Source organism: Sturnus vulgaris, chromosome 1 (genome assembly GCF_052056855.1).
Source record: "Sturnus vulgaris isolate bStuVul1 chromosome 1, bStuVul1.hap1, whole genome shotgun sequence".
Classification (NCBI taxonomy): Eukaryota; Metazoa; Chordata; class Aves; order Passeriformes; family Sturnidae; genus Sturnus; species Sturnus vulgaris.
Genome location: NC_142243.1, coordinates 78712561 through 78734273, shown reverse-complemented (window position 1 = coordinate 78734273; position 21713 = coordinate 78712561). Strand labels below are relative to the sequence as shown.

The 21713-nt window shown below is 36.8% G+C and overlaps 1 long non-coding RNA gene across 1 annotated transcript; it reads right to left on the bottom strand.

The window, feature by feature from the left end:
- Positions 1-346: 346 nt before the first annotated feature.
- On the bottom strand, positions 347-21062 carry LOC148225321 (uncharacterized). The gene is made up of 2 exons (XR_015805633.1): positions 20924-21062; positions 347-1050 (listed from the first exon to the last, which is right to left on the bottom strand). It is a non-coding gene; the product is annotated as an uncharacterized LOC148225321 (long non-coding RNA).
- Between the last annotated feature and the right edge of the window lie 651 nt (positions 21063-21713).

The following is a 21713-nucleotide window of genomic DNA, read 5'->3' as shown; positions in this document are numbered from 1 at the left end:
AATGAGGGAGAAAATGTCTTAGAACAATAACCCTGCATATTCTACTGGGATGTGGAAAATGTTCTTATTCAAGAATACATTTCGTATTCTAACTGCAGCAGAATTTGTGATAAAAAGAGACAGTGAGAAAGACAATTGTTGCATATGCATATGCTGAGGTGCTGAGTTTTCTGAGAGCAAGTTTGGTTTTTTTCTTGTTTTTTCTCTCTAGATTTTGATGGGTTTTGTTTGCTTAGTTTTGTTTTTGCTTTTTTCTTTAGATTCTATAGTGTAGCTACTAGTGCTTCCAGAAAACAATCAGGTTCAAAATAAAGTACATGCAATATAAGAATCTTGGAAAATAACATATTGCAGATGATGTTTATTTAAAAAATAAATTAAAGCATTGCATATTAATTAAAAGCAACTGAATTATAACCAGTGAAATTCATTAAATCGTATGACAGAAAACTCAAATATGAACAATATCATTATGAAACAGGTGCTTGATTTTTTCTAAGTTACACTTATAAAACATCCAGAGTATGGTTTGGCTTCACTTTTTTTTAATAATAGTAAAACCATTAAAACTGGGAGAAACAATACTACTGTAACATTTCTCATTTTGAAGGATTCTGAAATATATTGCAAACATAATCCAGTATAATGTAAAGTGAAAACCTCAATCATCATGAAGATAGACACAGTTTAAAACAGGAAAAAAAATATATAGCGTACAAATGAAATTTCAGAGGCAGTTAAAAAGGAGAACAAAGATAACAAAACTGCTATGTCCAAAGCACTCAATTTGACAGTGCTGTTCCTTGCAAGATGGTCAATGTGTTTTAGTCACGAGCAGTGTAACTGATTGGCCCAAGGGGACTAGAAAGATGATTTGTTTCTGGTTGTCAGCGTATTTTTATTGTGACAAGTTTTTTTTTTTACTAGCTATAATCAACTCAAGCAACAACAGTTTCTCTGCTTCACAGCTCCAATAGCATGGTGCTGCTGTCTCCTTTCCCATCATGTTGCCATGGCTGTCAATGATTCAGTAGAACTCCAGAATCAGAACTGTCACAGAAACAGAAATATAAAATCATATTGTCAAACTGCCAAAGATTTCACTGCAATCATATTTTCTTGTTAAAGCCAGTCTGGTTTTAAATGTCCTAATCAATGAACACTTTCTACTTCCCATAAGGAAGCTACAGAAAAGTGTTAGAGAAATTCCCCATATACTTTTTTTAAGTACAGTCCTCTTTTACTGCCTCAGAGGGAGCTGTACTGATTTCTAAATCTCCAACTGGTCTTATAATCAGCTAATTTTGTAGAGTTGCTGTGAATTAACCTACAGCTAAGCACCACACAGTTGCTCAGTCACTCACTCCCATACCCCAGCAGGTTGGAGGAGAGAATAGGAAGACCAAAACATGAAAACTGGTAGGCTGAGATACAGCTACTTTACTAAGCAAAAGAAAGACAAAATAAAAAAACAAAACAAAACAAAAACCATAAAAATAAAAACAATCAAAAACCCCCACAACCCACTCAAAAAACCCCACAAAAACAAAAACGAAAGCAAAGCACTTAGCATTTCCCAGCCAGTCTTTGAGCAAGGGCTACTTTCCCCCACCCCCCATCAAAAATAAAACCACAAAAGCCTCCGCAGCTTTTTATTTCTGAGCATGATGCTACATAACACAGGATATCCCTTGGTGATCTCAAATCAGCTTTCCTGATTGTGTCCCCTCCCAGCTTCCTACACAGCCCCAAAATACTCGCTGGGGAGAGAGTTGGAAAAGAAAAAGAACTTCATACTAGGGATGCACTGTTCAGCAATATCTAAAACATATTATCAATGCTGGTTTAGTCACAAATGCAAAGTGCAGCACCCTACTGGCTGCTGGGAAAGAAATTGACTCCATCCCTGCCAGACCCAGTACAAGAGGTTGTCCAAACACATAGCCCTTCATCCTACCTTGAGCTAGAGAATAATGTTAAAAATTTTGTAGCATGGAGATCACAGGATAATCTCCAAATGCAGTCTTATTCAATAAGATTTAAGATGCACTGGTTAGACACTTTAGAAATTGATGGAAAAACATGGAAATTGCTGAATATATGTTTATTGCTCTGTGGGACTCCCAGGAAATGTTGGCACCAACACAGTTTAGGGGAGAGGGTAATCTATACAACTGTGTGGCAAAATATCTCTATTTAGCCCTGTCTCACCGGAGAGTTCGCTAACAGCTTTAGGACTGCTTTAAACCACAAGAGTAGCACAAAATATATTTAATGCTGCTACTAATAATGAAATCTCCAAAGAATTTCAACTTTTCTGCATTTTGGAATTAAAAACTTTAAGTTCCAAGAAGATATTTACCAGTATTTTCAGATGACTGTAGTCATACTATGAGAACACTAAAAAGCCTTAGCCATGACACCATAAGCAAATATAATAGGTGCTACAATCAATAGTTCAATGTGTAGGGCACTACCATTTCAATTGTATAAGCCTATACACAGCAAATATCTTTAAATCAGTTCAGCAGTTCACAGGAAGCAGTATTCCAGTTTAGTACCAACTCAGCGTTTATACAAGTTGCATTTACAGGGTGCCCTAGCCATTTAATTCTGTACAAACTGAAGTTTATGTACTGAAGCAAACATCTGGGATAAATCCAGGGTATAAGTCTTAAGAATGTATAGCTATGTTCTAAACATAGATAAATAAAGACCTGTGTATCTGGCTGAGGTTGGAATATCTTGGGAAGGATACTGTGGCTTAATCTGCTTATTGTTAAAGCACTGGGAACCAAAAGTAGTATCAAGATGAGACTCACTGTTTAGCATCAATCTCTATACAGAGTTGGGTCAGTTGTGATATTCATCACCCCAGTGCTTAATTTCTGAGCTCTTGAAACAAAACACAGAGTCTAAACCAAACACATAATTTTCCTGTATTGAATGGAAAATGCTAAAACAGTAATGACATAATTAACTCCCTAAGTTAGACTTCTTATACATTGTCAACTGCAAGAGACAGGCTTCTTTGAAACATGGCAAAGGAGACAAGATTACTTTGAAACTTCTAATCATTGATTCACTCTATGTGAAAGAGTGAAGCTCTCTGCATTGTGCTTCTGATTTACACTAACTAACTTAGTTCCCCCAGGTAGGTGATGTAAACACTCTCACTTAATCAGTCTAGACCAGGATATACAATAATTAATGGGATGTCTATAAAAGGTTGTGGCTTAAATACTACTACTGCTGATCTTGACATATGATACCCAGAATTTTGAGTGCATCTCTGTTGAAGGAGTCTCTGTTCACACCCTCAGCTGAAGGTAAGAGACAAATGTATCTTTTTGAAAACTGGGCAATTCATTTGAGACAACAGCGTGGCTATTAAAACACAGCACAAGAGAGTTCAGTTTAGAGCAACTGTCAACATGACATGTCTGTCGGAGAAGTGCCCTGATCAACAATCTGGTGGCTATTATGGGGTACTTGGTGAAGCAAAGTATTTCACAAAAGTATTAAAAGGATTTATAGGCACATGTTTATCCTACTTAAAATAACTAGTAAGAGTGAAAGAAGTACCTACATGTGTATCAGTTATGCCTCTAACTGGCATCATGCTGGATCTAGCTTCACATAAATACAGCGAATAGTATCTTTAAGACTGTGGATTCTCTTTTTGCATGTCTTTCACTGTGGACAGCATTTCACGTGAGTGTTTTAGAAATTATTCCCCATTCCAGCTTTGTCATTCCTTTGCCCATAGTTGTAACAGCAGAGCCGAATCCAACTCTCAGGCTTTGTGATATGCAGATTAGCTCAATTCACCATTGCCCTTTTCTTGGATGCCAAGGAGTAGTTTTGCCTACTCATGCCAGTCAAAGCTGACACACAGTTCATTCAGCTGGCAGTGACAACCCTCAGACAACAGAGTCTGCACCTGCTCTGATTCTTAACTTAAAGGATGGCTCTGTCTCAGTACAGTTTTTTTTTTGTTTGTTTTTAATAGTGTTGCCTTAGAGAGCTGTAGCTTCAATGAAGTCATTGTTTCTGTCATTAACTGCCTGAATAATTCATTACTTAACAGAAAACATCCCTCTTTGCTCTCTGTTTATTTCATTGTTTGTACTTTTCAAAATAAATAAGTCAATGAGTAATACAGTGACTATCTTGAAAAAGAATTTGCTTACCCAAGGAAAAAAAAAATGCTCGGCACAAGTAAGGAACTAAAAAAAAAAAAGAGTTTATCTTTTTCTTATTTTACAACACACACCTTAAGTATGTGTCTGAAGTATGTGTTTGATTACAAATGAAAGTAATGACCAATAAAAATGAGCAGATTATTTGATGCATAATTATAATCACAATTAGTGTGTGATTAATTTATTAATAATGATGTTCTGATTTCCTTATACAAGTAAGTACAGAAATCTTCTAAGCTTGGGAAGCTGAAGATATAATAAGTATCAGGACTAGAATTGTCACAAAGATAAGCTGTGTTCCAACTTGCCCCAGTAAACAGGCGAGAGGTAATAGAGGACATAACTCAGTGCAGCATATGCTTCGTGTGCTTCCTGTGAGTTATGAATCATGCACTATTGGAATAGTTCTGTATCACCAAATTTGTATGGGCTATTTCCTAAATCCATCTTTAAAGTATGTCCAGGGTTCTGCATACTAGTCTGAAGTGACCATTACTGCTTCATGTACTTTGATTCCTTTTTGTTTTAATCATTTTAAGTAAGAGAATTAAATGATAGGAAGTCAAATAGCTCAGTAATGTATCTGAAACTATGGGTAATAGGATAATTGGCAAGACTAACCTGCTGATAAGGCATAAGATAGGAAAGGATAAGATATCTTACTTTATATGGTAGTAAAATGTACTGACAGCCCTGAATTCTTTTAAATATGGAGCAGTTTTATAACATTATCTGTTAGTGTAGCTTCCTAAATCATTCTAGAATCTTGTTAGCAATGGTTTCTGTAGCCTAAAATGATACAAAATCTTCTTTTACATGCATCTACAAAACAAGAAAAATCTGAAGAAGTCATAAAAATTAAAATATTATTTCTGTGAATGAACCCAATGAAGAATACATAGCACATAATATATGATAGCAGGAGTGCCCACTCCCCTGGCCACCACCAGTTTCCCGTGCCCTTTCTTTTGTGCTGCACAGCACTACAGCAGAGCTGTGACAGGTACAACCATGACCCCACCACACCTCACCCCCAGCTGTGGGAATGAGAAGTGCAGGAGCCCTTGGACAAGAGAAAGGAGCCCCAGTCAATGTGAGGCAGAGAAATTTCTGGACTGTGACCATATGTGACCATGAGCCTCAACCCAGCAGGTTATAAATGGGGCCCCTGACAGAATCCATGTGTGGTGTCCATGAAGCTGTCTGTCAGTGATACCAAACCTCCCCGGGGGACTGGGATGGCATCCAAGGAGACTTCCCAGGACTAAGTTCCCACCCCTCACTCCCGGGTGAGTGATTATTTTTCCTTGAGCAATTTCACAACCCTTTGGATGAAGCAAGTTGATTTTCTGGCTAATGCTGAGTGAGAGACCCCCCAGTGACTGTGCATGAGCAGGTGTGCACTTTGGGTCATCATTCCCATCAACGTACTAACGATATCCCGGACAGTAACAGTGCACCTGGAACTTGTTAAATATTATTGGAGTGTCACTGTGGCTCCCCCTGTCATTTGTTAGTTTCAACCATTTGATTTTGGTTGAGAATTAAATTTTGCCTGAGATTTTTATTTTCTTGAAATTGTTTTCATGTGCCTCCATGACACATGTGTGACATCACAAAAATCAGTTGAACCAGTATGGCTAAACTTGAGCATGGTGGTATGTGAGAAGATGCAAAGCCCATAAAGGCTATCACCTGTAAAAGTCTTATCTGATGTTCTGAGGCTAAAAGGACTGATGATAAAATACAGGAATCAAAGAATAAGATTCTGATTCTTGCTGAAATTTTTAAAAATTTAAGGATTTTAAAAATTTGTTTTGCAGGGACCCAGATTTAATTAAATGAGTTTGCAAATACATATGTGTATAAATAAATGCAAATATATTCACACAAGAGAACATGTAAGTATCTCTATGCAAGGTAATAAAGAGGATATTGTTAATACTAATATATTAGCAGTCCTTGGGCAATGAAGACTGAGTAACTATGGGAATGAGTTGAGAGAATTGGGGTCCAACACATTTTTGGAAAATTCATTTAATGGTGTTCTCATATTACTAATGCAAGTAAAAGTGCCAAACAGAGTTTTAAATAGACTTTCTGCATAAATTATGCTTGTTTGATATTCATAAAAATCTTTTTCTCTTCATATATAAGCAGGAGTATCTCTTTTATAGATCCCTGGAGCAAAAAACTACTGAAAGTGGGGGCAAAGTGAGCTAAAAATTGGTGAAAAATACTTTAGAAAAGAGGCTTGGTTTAAGACAGTAGAAGCTTCCATATTATTAATTATACACAACATAGAGATTTTCATTTTAGAGTTTACAAATGTTTTACGTTTTACATTTTTCAGTTTACACCAAACTATGCAGCCTTTCCTGTGTTTTTAAATTACATTTTCAAAGGGATCAAGTATTTCAGGCTCAAGGGGGTGGATTATCTAATTTGCTATATGCATTTTTCACTATCCAACACACTGTAGTAGACTGTAATTTCATTTAGAGTTTGGAAAATCTACATTATTCATGCGTTACAGAGGAAACAATGAGTGCATTAAGATTTTGAAAGAAACTCTTAGAGGACTATTGACAAGAGAAAAGAAGGAGAAAAATTACTCCAAGAAATATTTGTATAAGGGCATGTAAGTATGTGTGCAATTTAATAGGCACGTATGTACACGTAAGCTACCTTTCTAAAAATATTACTCTTACCCTATGATCTTACAAATTTCTAATTATTTTAAAAGTACTAGATTTTTCTATAAATTTTAACGAATTTTTGCCTGGTTAGAGTGTTTTTCAAAATATGTAATTGTTTCCTAAAAAAGGAACTTCTACTGCCATGTCTCAAGTTTTAAATACCTCAGTACACAAGTCATTTCACTCTGTAAGACTATTCATGCTTTGTCTAGTGGCCTCTCATAGCTGGGCCCCTGAGATCTATTGCAATTGAAATGAAAGATTAGTCAGAATAATAACATGCTAACACAGTGATAACTAGCAATGCTGCAAGATCTGTAGTTAAACTTATAATTATGGTAACTGCTATTCAGAAAATCTGCAAATCCTAAGATCATCCTTACTGACAATCCCTTTCTGCTAGTGCTCTTACAAAACTGCCATAGCAAGACACACTGTCACTGCTGCTGGAGGATTCTACTCTGGCAATATGTAATCCCATTTTTAACATGCTATTTCTGCTTTTCTCAGATTGCTTGCCAGACCATGGAAGTACTGCATTAAAAATAGAATACTGTGCATGGAAGAGAAGAGACATGAGGTACTAGAAAGGGAAGATAAAGATCTAGAATAGGACTAGAATGTTGTGGCTGCCTACTGGACATAAAGAGACTCAGCCTCTCTCTTCTTTTATTGTAACTTTCTTGAAAAAGCTGAAGAGAATTTCCTGCACCTTCCATGAGCATCCATCTTGGTCTTCTTTAGGACTACTCTACTTCTTTAGGTCTACTCTGTCTTTCATGCAGGAACTATTTGATACAGCCTTTGGACCATGCCTGAACACTTTGATGTTGCTGCTTAAACCAGCTCCCAGGATCTGCAGTGCAACAACAGCTGACATGTAACAGCACTGCTACTAGGACACATCAGCAGTGTTATTTTTAAGGTTTCATACAAGGAATGAATTGTATAAGATATGTGATCAAAGAAACAGAGCTAGTATAATTTTCATTAGTCAGAAACTTGTCCCTGGTGCAGGGTCTTGGTACATGCCCAGGCCTGGCTTAACCTGGCTAGGTTTTACTATGGTAAAACCTGCTTTCTCAAGACCATGAAAGTATTGGGTAGGCTGTTTGTCATCAGCTCAGATAAAACCAGCCTGGGTTATTGCTGCAAGACAAACAATAATCTCCTTCTATACCTAAAGTTACGGTGGCCAGAGAAAAGTCTAATAGCTTGTGGGTGAACATGGGCAAACTTCAGCTGGGAATTAATGAGGAAAAACCAAACACAAAAAGGAGGAAGTAGATTGTTAAGATTACACCTAAAAGGAATCCTGTAGACCCAAGACTGAGGAGGATGATATCAGGTGGGGTCTTCTGGAGCCAACAGAGAGGGAGCCAGGACAAGCTTTAGCAGAAGCCATCTCAGAGACCCCATCCCACCCTGCAGCACTTGCCAGGCCCCGTTGTTGCCTTTTCTGAACATGTGAGTGCTACTAAACAGCATTAATATTACCTTTGTTTCATTAGTGGCACTAGTGGCCTAAGAGTGACTGATAGAACAGAAAGGTGAATCCAAGCAACTCATATGGGCCTCCATGAGCTCAGCAAAAGCAGCAATAGTGTGCCAGCGAGAGACACAGCTTTTCTTTCCCCAAGTGCTGGATTTCCCTTTTGATACCTGACAGTCTTTTTTTGATATTTTTTGACACAGAAGGGCAAGAGATCCCCATTTAAATGGCAGAACCCCCCTATAGGGTTGCAACCAAAATGTTGTGCATCAGAAAGAAAAAGTGTCAGGATTGCTTTCAGAAGCTGCTGATGCTCTTTCTGCACAGAATATTATGCTAAAGTTCTTGCTGGTTATTTTCTACTTAATTTCTGCATGAATAAGGGATACTCTGTACACATTCCCAGGAGTATTTTAGAGAAAGTCAGATTGAAAATATTTAATGCAGTGGATTTCTAGGAGTGCCTCATCAGAAAGAGCAATACTAATTTTATATTAAAAATTAATTTACATCTGTTTCACTTAAAACCCAGGATAAATACAGTCTCAGATTTTTCTCTTGAGGCACAACAGAAGTTAAATTGTTACTGAACAAATTTGATATGATGTATCATTCCAATCTATTGCCTTTCTCTTATGGTAGTCCAAGGTTTGAGTTGTTATTAAATGATTGTGTGTTTTTCAAAAATCATCGTTTTTTTCTTTCTTTACAATCAAGTATTATTTTTATGAGGCCCGAGATAAAAACAACACCTGAAGAAAAATGGGCCGATTATTAAAATTGCAAAAAACAGTAGACTTTTTTTTTTCCTTTTGCTCATTAGATAGTGACAAAAGACAAGAATAACAGGAAGGGGAACCATTTTTGGTTAGAATGTAGTGACCTTCAGTTGTCTAGACATGAAAGTCTGATGCTATTTCAGCTAAGATTGTTTATCCCTCTACACTTGAAATGCTTGTTCTTGAGAGCTGCTGGTCTTCTATACGTCCAGTGTAGATGGATGTATCAGCTGCCCTCATGTATTTGAAAAATCAAGAAACATAATTCAGAGTAGTTAGCTCCAAATTTGATGTTTATTCTGCGAAGAAATTTTGAAACTGGTGTTGCTAGATTCCACTTGAAATGAGGGGTGGAGGATTTGAGGTCCTTAAGGAAAGTGATTTTAACCAAAGTAAGAGAACAAAATAATCATAAGAGTATAAAAAGTTAATGTGGGCGCCTACATCTCATCTTACTCAGCCAATAATGTTTGCCAATATCAAAGTTATGTAGTCTTTAAAAGCCAAACACACAATTTACATCTTCCTCTTTTACAAATTGGAAATCATACAACAGCTTATAGTATTGTGTAAATCACAGTTTAGGCTGTAAATTGAGTAAATCCCAATCAACTGCATAAACTGATTTGAAAATTCCATAAAGACCTAAGTACTGTAAAGTATTGTACATGCTTTAATATTTGTACTGACTTTTGCAGAAGTACTTAATTCTCTGCCAGTTGATGCTATCCTGTTGTTTTAAGTGTTTAAAGTGCTGTATTCCCAATGTACACCAAGTCATTACTTTTGCAAGTTGCATTGCTAAATCCTTTTTGAAGTAGTAAGATGCAACTGCCTCCTGTAAAAACCTGTTAGCCATCTATAAAAACAAAACTAGATACACAGGTATGGCAATCTGAACTGACAAAATGCCTTCATTCACATCAACATTTAATTTTCAATTTTCATTAATGTATACTTTCTGTTTCAATTTTCACAAAATTTCATATGTGTTCTGACCACTTTTCCCTATTGAAGTTCTGATTAAATTCAAAAATTGAAATTTCTAGTTACATCCAAGTGTTAATGTTCAGTAGGTGCTGATACCAAATTCAGAGGTGAAAAATGAATTACTCTTGATTCTATATTCTTGTCAATCAGATTTTACATATCCAAGCTCCAATCCCAAGAATGCACTCTGTATATTCTTGAAATTAGTCTTCAACAGCATCTTGCATGGGGAAATCCATAACTTTTCATGCTGGTCCCATGACATGGGACCAAATTTAAGCCCCTCACGAGTCTCTCCCCATCTTGCTCACAGCCCAACCCTCTATTTCAGCCCCATGGGGCTGAGCTCACTTGCAGACCCACATCCTTACTTTTTAAGCTCATGCCTAGCAAAGTGCAATATCACCAAATTTAGACTTGAAATCTCCTTCCCTCTTTCCCTCCCTCCCTCCACTGGGCCTGCAGAACTACAAGATCTTTTCTGTACTCTGCAACATCATCAGACTCCCATCTGGACTTCAGACTTGAGTCTAAAGAGAGTTTGGGGATTAAGAACTATGACCCTTGTGTTTCCTTGTAGTAGTCCTTGGTCAAACACAGAATTGCCTCACCAGTGCAAGAACTGCAACAGCTGTTGCAAGGGTAAAAATGACAAGTACAGTACAATTTGATTGGCATGTGCTACAGCCAAGTGGGGTAGGAAGGCTGCTAAATATAGAACAGAGTCTGAAAATACATGGTACTGAATACACTTGGGTACCCTAGAGCCAGAATGACCTCGCAGAGACAGATTGTTCAGCATGGCCTCCTTAAAACTTCCTCCTTTCCACATCTTGCCACATCACTGTTAATATATTCCCTGATGTATCCCAGCTTTCATTTTCAAAAATGCTCACCTTATTCCTGATCAGTAACCTCAACACTACTTCTATTAGTGACAGCTCTCTTCACTGTTGATTGCTCAGTTCCCTCAGTTACTTCAAATTTTCTTCTCTACAATATTGATGACTCCCTTAGGAAACCTAAGCTTTTCTCTTCAAAATTCTTACCACATATGTTCTGATGCACCCCGTATGTTCCTCAAAAACTGCGCTCTCTCATGTTTCTCCTCCATAGCATGTCCCTACAAAATACTTTTAAATCTTTCTAAAATATTCTCACTCTCACATTACCTCGTATTTCCACCCCTCAAAAAAGCTCATTTTGTTACAAGTACCTGAGATTTCCATTCCAAAATGTGACCTGTTCTCTCTAAATTTCATCACTTTTCTTCAAAAAGCTAATTTTATTCCAAGTTTCCTCAGCTTTTTCCTCAGTAATCTCATTTCTCCACTAATTTACCTCATCTTCCCCCTGAAATGTGACCTATGAAATTTCTAATATCCCTCAGTTTTCCCTCAAAAATGCTCATTTTGTCACCTACTAATTATTTCAGTTTTTCTCCTCAAAGCATCACCTCTTTTCCCTCTAAATCACTTCTCAGAAATTTTTTGGTGAAAAGCTGGAAATCTGCTTTTTTCTCCGAGAAAAAGGGGCATGGGAACCCCTCTCAGTGACAAAAGTGGCACACAAAGCCATTCCCCTCCCTCCAGATGACACAATCTCTCTGTGCTGTAGAGTGTCTCCTCCCGCCCATCCTCCCAGACCCCTGCCTGGCACCTGTAGCTGCCAGTTCTGCTCTACAGTGCTGACCCTGAGCACCCTAAACATAAGGACCCTCCTGGAGCTCTTCAGCTCCCCCAGACCACACTGCAGAAGTGAAAAATCCCTTCCTGTATCCTGGGAAGTTACTTGCAGGTATCCCAGGTGCCTTCCCAGGGTAGTAAAGTGGAAGCACATGTTGCAGGCACCTGAGATGTGAGTACCAGATGCCACCAAACCTGATTTCTTGAGCAAATCTCTTGACCATCAATACCACCCTTGGAGCTGAAGTCTGAACATACTATTTTGGACCCTGTGAATGCAAAACATATGATCCCTGTGGTGTACATAGTGAGGAAGCCATTGCTCTTTTGCAATTGCTTTTTAGACACCCATCTTAAGAAGAGCCCCTCTTCTCTGCCATTCCAGTGTAAACATGGGGAAAAAAATGTAGAAAAGGAAATGACATTGTCCAGACATGTCCATTCTTTTCATGGACTCCTAGAATGCTTTGGGTTGGAAGGGACTTCAAATATCAGCTAGTTCCAATTCCCCTGCCATGGACAGGGGTACCTTCCACTAGACCAGGTTGCTCCAACTTCCAAACTGGTTTTGAATACTTTTCTTTCCTAAACCTTCCTGCTTGCATTGCTGAAGTTCGCAGGATTTAATGATTATGAAGATTCAGAAAATGTGGAAAAATAAGATTTATGCACCTTTTATCCTTCTCTGCTTCTCACACCCACATCCTTCCTGTCCCTGAATTTCAATTTGTACCTTTCATTTTTTTGAGATTCCTTGATAGAAAGACTTGGCACATTGCTTACCACAATGTTGCCTTGAAGTAAGAAAGCTGAGCCCTCTGAAATATCTAAAGTCCTGAAATAAAGTTATAAATAATGAGATCATAAATTAAATACAACAAATTGTTATTTAAGTTTCTCTGTTGGCTTAGAAGCCTGTTTAACAAGTCTGAATTTCAGCTCCTCCATTGCAAGGGCTGCATCAGTCAAGACAGATTCTCAGCTGTACAAGCAGCTGGGTATGTGCAATGAGCCAGTTGTAACATGACAGATGTCATTTTACTCTTTCCACAGGACAAGTTTTATTCATGTTGTGAATCTCAGTCTTGAAAAGACTAAAATTTCAGATAAAATGAGTAATGGGCAAGTTCCTCTGGCAGCAGGGTTTAGCAGCAGGGCCACCATGTAGGCTAAGGGAAATAGCAGAGAAAACGTTTTCCTCAAAATACATGTCACTGGAGTGTTATATGCCAATGCTACCTGTGGCAAACACATCTGGTGTGATGCAAGAGGGCATTTGCTCTCTTGCTTAATTCTGGCATTTGTTCTCCTATGGAGATGCTTGTTTAATTCTGCTTCTGGAGCTGAGACAGGAGGTGAGGCCTCCAAGAGCTGCTCAGTGAGCAATGGAGATTGCTCCCAGCACTACTGTTTTCTGTGCTCTCTCTGGAAAGTCTCTCACTAGGGACTGGAGTGGTGACGGCAAAATGACTGAACCCTGGCATCCCCACACATGCGTAGAGTCACTAGACTTGGGTGTGAGATAGCAACACAGCCATATCCTGCTCCTGTATCTGTTTCCTCATGCTCTCTCCCTCTGTGACTAATAACTGTGGGACAGAGGGAGATTAACTTATTCGGTTATCAGCCTCCAAAGAATTACCTATTTGCTGGCCACCATCTCCCAGTTTGGGAAGAACAAGTTCCTCCTGGGTACAGAAGCATCTACACATCTATAGTATCAGTATAATTCTTTAATTCATCTAAATCTGATTTTTTTACAAGTTTCATGTTTTTGGGTTTTTTTTAAATGTCTTTCTAATTGAGTTGTGATCACATGCTCTCCTTTTCTACTTTCTACTCTCCTGTGAAACAGTGATCCTCTGAAGTAAACATAAGACTTAGTTTGTTTTAAAAGGCAGCATTTACTCTTTCCAATTGGGCATACAAACCTAATTAATTCCATTTTCTTCTTAGCTCTCAGTATCTTACTAGTGTTATTTAACATTACTTACATCTAAAAATCCAATATTTTTAAAGCAATTTAATCTTCTCACCATCAAACTTCCACATCATTCAGTCTACTTCCGACATTAAGAAAATAAAATTGCTAGTAGACGTGCATGTATTAAAAATATCTACATTGTGCTATATAGAAAGAAAACAGGAGGTCAGATGTACTTTTCTCTTTAATGAGAGGATTTCAGAGTTTTCTGGGGCCTTGAACCAGCTGCTGCCTTTGCTATTGAGAATCCAAATCCTTTTTTTCAGTTGTTAGATTGCCTTTTGCAGTCTAGCAAAGCCATAAGATAGTAAAAACTTTAGCATTTGGATTTCAATTGACCATAAGAGAAGATATATGTCAAAACTAATCAAATTTCTCTTGAACACAGGACAGATTCAGCTTTTGGAGGGAATAATAATCTAAACATTTACAAAAGCAGGGATTTTTGAAATATATTTCTGCCTAGGCTTGGGAGGTACTTGAGTTTTGGAACAACTCTTTTGCAACCACTGTGTTATGGACACTAGTTTTTTCCTTCATATTAACCTTTTTGGCTTTATCTCGTGCAAAAGTAGTGTAGAGGGGACAGGAAAAGGGAGGGAAAGGGGAAGGGAGGCAAAGTGAGGGGATAATGGAGGGGAGGAGAGAGGAGAGAGGAGGGCAGTGGAGGGGAGAGTGGAGTTGTCTAGAAGAAAAATAAAGTATAAAGAGACAAAAGCAATTTTTCAGCATTTTATAATTTGTACGTGGCTGAAACATCAAGACTTGCAAGACTGACAGGTCTTTCTAATAGGCTGTAATCTCAAGCAGAGCTGGGAAGGCTTTGAAAGAGCTGCTTGTGAGCAAGTTTGCAATTTATACATCTTTTCTCCAAGGGCTCTTTTAGTGTAAACATTAATTTATAGTTATGAAACATACCTTGCTCATTAAAAATGTGAAAGTGCAAACTGGAATTTATGTTCTTTCTGTATTGGTGATGTTGCAACATAGTGATTTTCTTATTTGCAGGTTTCAGTCTCAAAAATCAGATTGGAAACCTTATACATGAGTTTGGAATTTAGACGCTTTTTTACACCTAGAAGGTTATTTCTTTACTTAAACCTGCCATGTAAGCATTGATTTAACTTGCAGCAGTGTAATTGAATTAGTTAATTTGAAATCAAAGATTCATTGTTTTCTGTGAGTGCTAACTTTCATCACACCATAATACAATCGCTTTTTCAATGTATCAGATTTTTCTAATTAGCATTTTCTTTTGCAGTTTCTAGTCTTGTTCTATGGTCTAAGGCTAATTTTGGTGTATATCTATCCTTTTTTTGGGATACATTGCTGACACAATTTTATGTCTTTTCATATTGTTTAAATATTGTGTTTTCATATTGTGAATAAAACAAAGTAGCTAGCACTGTAAATTCCAAATTTATTTCTTTATATAAGCAGAGTTACAAAGAAAAGAATAAATTTCAGAAGAAGATAGGGTCAATATCTTTGAAGTTGTGGAAGTTTTTATTTCATGCCATATGCATTAGCTCTTGCATATACTTTTGCTGCAACTTGAAGATAGTCTCAGTTACCATTTATAAGAGCTTTGCCTGTTTAATGCCTTTAATTGTTTAGACTTTCTAAGCTAAAGCAGTCCATTTAAAGTTCTTTTTTGAGATAATTTTAATTAAATATATCTTAACTGTTCATGACTTGCATTTCTTAAATATGCACCGTTGTACAAAAAGCTGAATGCCCGACCTCAGATACAACTCGAAACATAACTGCTTTTTCAGATGGATCTCTGGATAGCTTCAATATGCACTTTTGGTATGCCAGGATGAAAAACTACTTATGACAGTGCAGATTCCTCAATAGGGAATTTGTAAAGAATCTAATTAAAATATTCAGCTGTGAATTTTCTTTAATTAGTTGCCTTTTCTGCTAAGGAGAAGTAGAAATTTCTATCTAGTCTCAATTTCTAAGGTAAGGAATGTCAATGCATTTTGTAAGTATACAGTGTTGTGGTTTATCTGTTGTTGTGATTAACTGTTCAGTGATTGTTGGTTAATTACGTATCATTAATAAATCAATACATGACTTTGATTCTCATTTAGTTTAAACCACATGAACAGTTCAGCATTTTCTCTCTGGCCCCCAGGATCCACAAGTGTTGCTTGTTCTATTTCGTACATTTTAATAGACCCATTGTGCTTGAATTTGTCTACTATTTTTTAAACCTCATAGCACTATCTGCTCCTACTATTTCCTGCGTGACTAGTTGCTAATCAAAAGCTACTCACTGCTTTAAGAAAAACTTGTTATTTGTTTTAAAACAATTTCTTAGTAGTTTTATTGAGATTTGGTGATAGTTCTGTTCTCTCTTTTTCCCACTGCACTCATGACTTCATCAGTCTCCATCTCCCCTCAGTCTTCTCATTCACAAATTGAAAAGTATGAACCTTTTCAGTGTCCCCTGTATGGCAACTGCTTTGATCCTTTTGGTGTTTGAATTGCCCTTCCAGCCCCACTCACTGTGTTTCATTAAGCACATGCTGAAAATGCAGGTGAAAATAAATGAAAATATTCATTTGAAAGGTACACTGCATGCTGCAATTTATGCAGGAAATTAACAGACATGGAAAATATATTTGATTTGTCTGTGGAAACACTTGCTCTCTTGCTTGAGTTAAAAAAAAAAACAACACTTAGTGAATATACAGGAGAGAATGGCAGGATTTGAGGGGAAAAAAGGCCATAACAGCTAGCTGTGAATAGAAATTGAGAAGCATGAAGGATGATAAAAGTCTCTAGTGGGATTTTTAGTTAGATAGTGTTCATAGTTGATTGGATAACTCACCTTAATATTTTACATTTTTTATCAATATGGTGTTCATTTTAGAAGCTATAAATATAAAAGTTTATTTTTAGTACAAATGTTTATGTTAAGCAAAATTTCAGGAAAACAAGCTAACAACAGTTATCTTTGGGGATTGTGATTTTAAATTCTGGATTATAGTATGAGTCTTGTACTCCAACTTATTTTTCTACCATCTTGGAAGTGTGAGTCTGTGTATGAATGAGTTGGCTGATTTAAAAAAAAAAACAAACCTCAAGAAAAGAGTAGATATGGAGTGGTGAGTAGCAACTAAAATCAATCTCTCATATGATACAAAGGCAGAAGGAAAACATTTTCGCTTCAAAAACCATGATAAAAAGTGTAAAAGAGCTTCTTTAAATAAGAATTCTGTATAGAAAGAAGCATTTTTGCTTAATGCAAAATTTATCCAGCCTGAGAAGAGTAATCCAAATCAATAGAAGGTGTTTATTCTCATCTCTGTAGTTTCCTGTAGTGTGGTAGTACTGGATGAGCAACAGTATCAAAATCAGGGATGAAAATAGATGCATTTCCTTTATCAGTGAACAACAAAGAGAACAAACAAGAATAATCAGCCCTACTTTGGACTGGTCTCCGACTGAGAGAATTTTGAGATGTTTACTGCTAAGAGTTGCATCTGGAGATTGCCTTTATAGTAGACACTGCAATTACTTGATTACTGTGCTGTAATTTCAAGCACAGCTCTCCAGCCAGGAGTTCTTTTATTTGGATTGCCTATGGCACATGTAACATGAATAACTATGTTCTGTTGTAAGGTGAATAATAGCATTCCTAGGTGTTTTGTGCACTCTTAATACACAGAGACAATATTAAGAGTCATAGGCAATGGTTTGCCTGTAGCTTTCAATTCCATATCTATTTGTGGTTTGAAAAAGCTGTTTTTCCCTGTCTTTTCTTTGGCTTGTTTATTTATTTATTAAATGAAATGATTAAGGCTATCTCAGCTGTTTAGGAAAAGTTAAAGATAAGAGAGGTATATTTTAAAAGTATATGCTAAAAGTTGCTGTGGGATTGAACGGGGTAGGTGAAGGATGATTTCTGTAGCAATTTATTTTTAATTTATTTTTTTATTTGCCATCTCCATTTTGGCAGGTTGTCAGAAGCCGTTAGGTGGCAATACAACCCCAAACCCAATTACAAAAAGAAAGATGTAAAAAAGCAATTCTTCTGCCTTGGTGGGTGCTGACCAAGCTGACCAAAGACACCAGTCCTGTTTTAGAGAGTTCTTATACTTTATTGTACAATTGTCTTACCTCTGGCAGCTAGCAGCCTATTTAGTCTCAATTGTTCTGACTAACAAGCCCTTAATTATCACAACAAACTTCAATACAGCGTGAGGGGTAGAATATTATCACTGCAGTTTGCCCAGACAAAGCAAGGGGGGGGGGGTGGGGGGGGTGGAAATAAAGGTGGAAAAGTGAGAAAGGGAAGAAAGATCTTTACCAGTCTTTATGTCTTGCATTAGTCCTGCCTCATGGATGCTCCAGAAATGGGGTAGCGAGATAAGGAATGAGAGGAAAAAGAGAGAAGATGAGACGAATCCACTGCTTTTGTAGCTAACCTGGTAAAGTACATTTTTCAAACCATTTCATTCATGCATGTACAGCCTTCCAGGAAGTGAATCAGGTAAGGACAGAGGGGATGACTGACCATGAGTTTCAAGGTGGGAAAGGACATTGGCTAAGAACAGCACTGTCCCATCTCTGCAGGAACGTCTCTTCCAATCACAACTTTCCTGTCACAATAGTCAGAAAGTTTAAGACAAAACATGCTTATCCTTGATTCTCCACAAATATTCTTTCACTCTTACTGTATCTCATCCTGTATCCTACTCATCATCTTAAGGTTGCTTTTCTGTGGCAGAAGTTGCTTCTCTTTTGTATTTTGTTTGAGGGTGTGTCACTAACCCTGCAACAAGTTTGTCATTTGGAAAATCTTTAAAGATATCATTTTGCTGTATCTGAGACAGAAGGAGCAGGATCTTTTGGGACTCAGAGTAAAAGGCAATCTGTAATATTATTTAAGCTTGAGTTAAAGACCATGTTAAAAAAAAAATCTAATCAATCAAATATTTTCAAGCCCACAGTGGTCAAATTACTGATTTTTTTTTTCCATATGTAGTGGATTTGTTTAAGTAAATCCAGGATTAATTAAATATTGGGATATATTGTACTGTTTGGGATACACTGCTGGTCTAAATTTTACAAGGATTTGAGCTCAATTAAGTACAGAATGCCTGACATCTGATAATGCCTTTAGAATTCCTGAGCTTATTTAGGTTTTACTGTTGGCAGCCTAACTTATAATGACTGCCAAAAGAAAATCTTAGGATCTTTTGAAATTGAGTAGCTGGTTTGAGAAAGTTCAGGGTATTTTACCCTCAGAAAAGCTAACGAGGTTAAGGAGAAATAAAAAGAATAATATTGAATTATCTGGATTCCTTTCATTAAATTGACTGATTTTATGCTAATGACTTAAAAGCCATCTTTTCTTACATAATTTCCTCCAGTCCAGCTAATTTAAACTTTAGTTAATATGACTGCAAAGTATGCAGTTATAGTAAAAGGGCTGTACTTGAAAATACTTAATCAATTCTGTTTCTTTTCTTCCCTCAAAGAGAAGTGTCATTTTATTAAGGTACATATTCTATCCTGTTAATTATTTGTTACTGTGAGAGACTGAGAAAAGTGGTTACTGGCTCAAACCAACCAAAGTGTTTGTGTGAGGCAGGTCAGAGAAAGTTCTGCAAAACTGAGATGGTGCCCCACAACCTGCCCCTTTTGGAGATGTCTAGTCCAGTTGTCAGTCACTGGCACACCAGGATCAATGTCCCATATCCTGCCCCTGGAGCCCCAGTCTAGCCTCAGAGTGGCTAACAGACTGCAATCCCCACCTGGGCACGTGGCCAGAGGAGGCCAGAATATGGTCACATCACTACTGTCTATTGTCTGTGGATTTTATGGCAGCTGAGACCATGCTGTTTCCAAGGGTGGCAGCTATATCTTACTTTTTTTTTTTTTTTTTCCTTCTCTCTTGTCTTCTTTTCTTCTCCTGATTTCCTCTTCTTGATATCTGGGTAATTCAGTGTTTCATGGGTTAGAATTTGCTAAGTCAATGCTTTGTGAAATGCATTATTTTGATGGAATGTTTACTTTAAATTTCGCCAGGCTCCTGAAAAGTTTGCCAGTAGAAGTTTCTTGTTTAATTTAATGAGTATGTTGTTGGATTTCTCTTGTGCACCTATCTCAGGTTATAAAAGAAATGCCTAAACCCCTTTAAATAAACTCTCCAAGAGAGGACCTGGGCTTTACAGTTGATTTTACATTTGTTTGGGTGTTCTCTGCAGAGAAATAGATTGACAGTTTCAAAGATTTTTCTTTACTGGTACATTTTTGTCATAAATATTCATATACACTTCCTGATTTATTAAATGTCAATGGTTAGTATTCGTTTCATCAAGTTTATTTTTTATGAAGATGCATCCTATGAAAATGTGTGTACTTTAGCTCAAATTATTTTGCACTTTTACAATTATTACAGTGATTTCTTTTGCAATGACATCAAAACTGCTTTACAAATATGAATTAAAGTTTACAAAACCTTTGTAGAACAGTTAAGATTGCTAGCTAACAAAAATATTATTATACATAGTTTCAAAGTTAATACTCTGAAGGACAGACTGTAAGTGATTTAACTAAGTTCAAACAAGGTATCAATATGAATGACAAATTCTCACCCCAGCTTAATTAGTAGATCATAGTCCTTGAGTTCTCTTTAACAGTATAAAATATATAATACCTTTCCAAAAAGTGACTCTATAAAAACAAGTGCCATATTTATGAATCATTGCGTCTATGAATATTCCTGCAAAATTTTTACTGGATTAAGAGTTAATTCGAGGGCATTGCAAATGGCATGTGCTAAGCTGTCTCTAAAATGAAGCAAAATGACCTTTTCTTCACAATTAATGCAGTTATCAATGCTTTTTGTAAAGGGGACCATCTAAATGGGACCATGTAATTCAGGTCCAGGCACTTAGTGCTGAGCAGAGCTTTCAAGCTATTTTGCTAGGTCAACTGAAACATACTATATCAAATTCAAAAGACAATAAAACATGATACTCAAAATCTGTAAAAAAACCCCATATCCTCTTAAAGGTAAAGCTAAAGATTAACTGCTCATGTTATTAAAGCAAATAGCCAATGTACCTTTCACAGGAGCTCATCTGTCAAACTCCTTAAAATCTAATTGTTCCTCTTTACAAATTCAATCCAGTAGGCAGAAGTGTACCTGTGCTAAGTGTTGGGTCTTTCTGAAGAGATGGGCTGGTTTAATCACTGTGAGACTTTCAAGGACACTTCAGAAAGGAGGTTGTTTACCAGTTGCTAAGCTTTTGTTGCTAATGGAGAGGAAAGATAGGCATTTTACTGTTAGCCCATGAATTTATTTGTGCTGTGATATGTAGGTATTTTGTGAATGTGTATAGGTTTATACTGTCAATTCAATATGTCTTCCTTTGTGGAAATATGGAATGCAAGGCCTAAAACTCTCCTCGCATGGGGTAGAGGAATTTGGCAGAAGAATATTCTTCCATGAACCTAGAATCTGGCTAAGTTGTAACAGAGTCTTTAAAGTCTCAATTTCAGAAAAATCCTTTTCATTATGAAAAATACATTCACAAAATTGCATGTCCTTGAAACTATTAGCATTTACAAACCTCTTTTAAAAGTCAAAATCCCTATTTCAGACAGAATTCTTACCACTAAATATAATAAGGCTACAGACCCCATGAAATGGAGTACAGTTCCTCTGAATAATTATCAATGTTATGTCAGTATGTGAAGCTGTAAACTCAAACCTGGAAAGTGATAATTAGTTCCTTATTATTATATGATTTCTTATCAGTGAATATCCATGCTTTCCTTTAATACTTTTTCTTGTTTTTATTGGCAATAGAAATATGCTAGCAAATAAATATTACTTTATTTGCATAAATAC